The following is a 4972-nucleotide window of genomic DNA, read 5'->3' on the forward strand; positions in this document are numbered from 1 at the left end:
AAATGCATATTATTATTCATGAAGAGCAGGAAGTCCTTTGCCACAGTTGTACATTTCATGGTCCCTAGGGTATAGGACTAAGATTCTGATTCAGTGACTCCAGGGTGGGGACCAAACTTAGCATATAGTGTATAAGTGTAAATCATTTAAGTAACATTTTCCTTAATGCTTTTGATACTAACTAACTTTAAAGTAATTGGATACTTATAGGGAGCAGGTCTGTCTTTTACCAAAATTGGAAATGGGGTAGGGGTTTGGTATCAGGGTGGGGTCAAATGGTCATAGTGATTACATATGTATGTTTGCAAATGGACATTGTTTAAGTGTGTCTTCTTTTCAATAACTACCTTTCCAATGGGATCCATTTTTCACATTGCAGCACGAGTTATCCCCTCCAATACAGAGGGCGCACAGCACGTTGAGGTCCTCAAGTGATTGCATCATTATAAGGAATATATAGAAAATTTACCATTTCTTATTGTAATTAAGTGCCAGTAGAGGAATTTTTATAGAAATTGTTTCCAGGTGTCTGTTATTATATTTCTTATTTTTACATATTCAAGTTTTGGTATTAATTGTATCATAACTTGGACAGAATTAAACATCAAATACTGGAGGTAGGTCTATACCCCCTCCCCCCTTCAATTTGATGAAAGGTATATTCTAAAAAGTGTTCTCTGTAAAATCGAAGAAACTAGACCTTAATTATGATTTGTAATACCATTTTCTAACTCCATAACTTGTTATTTTGTCAATGGAAACACAGTTTAATAGTCATTGGTGTTACATAAAAATATACAGCAAATTTCAATAGTCCAAGACAATTGTCAAATGGAATATGCATTGCAATGATCCCAAAAGTCGCAATTTCTTTTCTTTTTTTAAATTGTAGAAAGTTATAACATTAAGCATTTATCCATTGTCTTTTCTTGAGAAAATTGTAATGTCAGTGGTATAACAAATTTAGTCAATAGTGTAACACTTGAAATATCTGATATGAATTGCAGATCAGGTGTATAGAAATTAGTTGTTTACAAAATGTGTTCTGTAGTATTGTGTGTTGTACGTAATGTGAAATTATTATCGTGCTTACTGGATAGTTCAGTGGATAATTCACACCCATACCCACTCACCGTCTCTTGCTGTCTATTGTATTTTACTATAATTCATAGGCGTAGCTTGGGTTCGAATATTACCGAGGCAGGGGTCTGCCCCCCCCCCCCCCCCCCCCCCCAAGAAGCTATCGACATTTTAACAACGTAAAAGGTGTTTTTTGGGGTTTTTTTTTACCGAGGCAGCTGCCTCGGTTGCCTCAATGGAAGCTACGCCACTGTAATTTACGCTTACAGTACCTATATGTTACATATGTTTGATATAAACATAAATTAGAAAAGGGTTTATAAACCTGGTTGGTTTCCATATACGTTTATGTTACATTGATCGAGATGTATTGATCTTGGACCTCTAGGCATATTATTATTAATCCGGCTAGATGTTACTGTGATGTTGCTGAAAATACGATGTCTTTCTGTAGATACTATTAGCTAATAATAACTCAATTCAACTTGCATAAAAGAATAATTGAATTTACTAAATCATGACCTTAGTGTCCTAGATGAATGATAAAAAATTTGGTTGTTAAAGTTTAATCCCTCTAAAACTGAGACCCCATTTAATGGATTGCATAAACAACGAAATTTTCCGTATATTCCCTTCATGTTTCACCCACGATGTCAAAATTCAACACTTAGTACTAAACAAATTAGGAAGTCGAATTCAATCAGTGCACATATAATACACTTTTTTTTAAAATTCACGGAAATTGTTATCATCCGTGCAAAATGAATCCGTGATTTGTATTATTTATCAAGCCACGGACAGATTTTTTTTCAGTCACGGATACCATATAGTTTACGGAAATTCTGTAAATTGAAAAATGTATATGAAATAACGATAATATACTTGTAATATGAAAGAAATATAGTCTTCCGTCTGTAAATTTCACATGTTTACAATGTGATGAAGGAACCACAGAAATATTGCATACAAATCACGGACAGATTTTTCTTTCCAGTCACGGATATACCAAAGTTTACGGAAATTCTGTAAATTGAAGAATTTATATGAAATAATGATAAAATACTTATACATGTTTATTATAATGTAATGAAGGAATCACGGAAATATTGCATACAAATCACGGACAAATGTTTGTGACGAAACAACTACGGTGACGTCACAATGCACTGAAAATTTCTGTGACTGATAGATTCTAACTACATATTCCCTGGGGTGTAACAAAACAATTCAAAGTATGTTCGAAGTCACAAATCTATAATTTAAAAAATGCACGGACAATTTTATTATCCGTGCAAAATGAATCCGTGATTTGTACTATTTTTTCTATCTCCGTGCATCCGTGCGTCCGTCACTTGTCCGTGTTTTGTAAATGGCGTCTAAAACTAATTAAAGCTGTACATTTTTCATCGAATAAGAACATTGATCCTCAGAAATTATTTTTCCAAAACTGTCAGTTGTAGTATGTGCCAGTGCATAGACATTTAAGATTGTTTCATGCGATTTGGGCTGGGCCCAGTTTATAAATAAAATAACAAGTACGGCTTACAAAAAAAACCAAAAAAACTAGGTCTTCTTAAAAAATTTAAATTCACCTTAGGAAGAAACACTAGCTCTTTCAAAAATGTACACTACTTTCATAAGACCAGCTTTAGAATATGGCTTTGTATACTTTCCATATGTATCTCGTCTGTTGGAATATAATTCATACCAAACTGAGACACGCATGTATTTTGAATTATGATTTTTATAAACGCAATATTGTCGATTCTCCATTATGTTCCTGCACCAGTCCATGGCATGCGTGAAGATGCATATCACTTTTTCTTTATTTGTAAGAAATATTCAATTGCTAGATACAAATTAATAAATAAATTGCTTAGGTTAAATGATTTGGTTATTATTGATACACATTTTCTACTTTGCGGTGATAATGTCTTATTAACCGAATTGAATAATTGTATTTTCTCCTATGTTCAGACGTATATTCATGAAACCTAAAAATTTGGCTGTTGATCATATCATAATGGAATGCTACATATCAACATAAAGAGGAGAAATTCCTCTATCTAAAACATTTAGAAAGTGAAAAAGTAATATTTTTCACTTAAGGGTGGTTTTTGCTTGACGGTAATCATATTCCATTGTTTATCTATAGAACACTTACCATTTATGTATTTCCTGTATATTATTTTTAATGACAGTTGTGTGTTGTAACATGTATTAGATTATAAGGAGAACTCGCAAGTTGTACGAACTTGCTTCTGATCCATTTGTATATATTATATACAATAAAATACGTGCACATCACTTGATCACAACTTAACAACTTTCTGATCAAATAAGTAAGCATATTGCATAAATTTCAGTTCTGCTTTGGGTAGAAGTGCCCCGGGATATTTTATATAAACCTACATGACCGTCTCTTGCTACCCTCTGCAGCAGGTTATACTCCACAGACACAGTTTGTGGATAGGGATGTTTTGCATTTGCATTAATTTAGATATTAGTATATATAGGTCTATATCTACTATGTGCTCTCTCTCTCTCTCTCTCTCTCTCTCTCTCTCTTAATCGTATAGCCCAGGCCTGTAGGTCAAATTCTCATTTCTCATCAACAAACATGTACAAAACGGAGAATTTCTAACATTTCGTTTATATAGATCATAATTATATATACAGTTGTATCTTAGCTTTGTATGAATAATGTTGATATATTGTTTTCCAAAAGAGTAATATGATGGTGGTCTTGTAATGTCTGTTATCATATTTTTACGGAATGAATTGATTGAGATGGCTTCTCTGGCTTCTACATTTAATAAATTCCACTGTTTTACAGAGTCGATCATATGGTTGAATGTTATGCCCGTTTGGGCCCTACTTTGGAATGAATAAATCATATAAGAATTTTTGCAGTTTTAAAGCATCAACTCTTTTTCTGAAAGTTTTAACTAGATATTCACTCAATTTGACAGTTACTGGTCAACAACCAATCTTATTTGTTAAGGTGGATCGATCCTCATATGACTATCAATATTAATGGTTAAAAGTGAAAAAATTGTATTAATTTCCACTCAATATAGTTTAATTTAATCAATAACCAACGAAAATGTGTATGTTGCCACCTTTTTAAAGATGTCAGACATACAAAAACAGAAATATATATCAACATAAAAAAATCACACATTTTCGTTAAACAGAATAATGAAAATTGATTTTAAAAATTAAACTTGCTGAAATGACAAATTTCAAATGTCAACAGTTTAAGAAAATGCTAATTAAGTGATATATGAAAATTAATTGTGGATATTAGGGAAATCATTGTGTCATAGATATGCAGTAGAGGAAATTCCAGCATAGGAGTTATTGCCCTTGACAACATTTTTAAAATTATAAATAATTGATTATCTATGGAAAATAAAAACTTTTTCAATATCAAAAGTTTACCAGAATTTTCATTTCATTCAGTAAATGAAATTCCTCTGAAAGATATATTTCTACCATGCGCAAAATTTAATTTAATAAATATTTTGCAAAAACCTACATGTGTGACATCACATGAGGATCGATCAACCTTAAATAGTTATAAAAATTTTGTTGAGTTATAAAATGAGAATTAGAATATTTATTCAACCTATTTGGGCCTACAGAGGAGCATTATGATGCATAAAGTAAAAAATCACACAATTTTAAACAAAGGAAAACAAAGAGGAAAGCAAACAAAACATATTGCACTGCATGGTGAACAGAGAATTAGCCGTCAAATCTATCAATGTGTGAAATACACACAAAATATATGCACTGATAGTAACTATGTTGCAGTAATCAACTTGCATGGTATTATAAATGAGAGGGGGGAAAATGTATACATGTTACATCGGGTTCAGTAATCTGA

The sequence above is a fragment of the Ostrea edulis genome, chromosome 2 (assembly GCF_947568905.1).
Source record: "Ostrea edulis chromosome 2, xbOstEdul1.1, whole genome shotgun sequence".
NCBI lineage: Eukaryota > Metazoa > Mollusca > Bivalvia > Ostreida > Ostreidae > Ostrea > Ostrea edulis.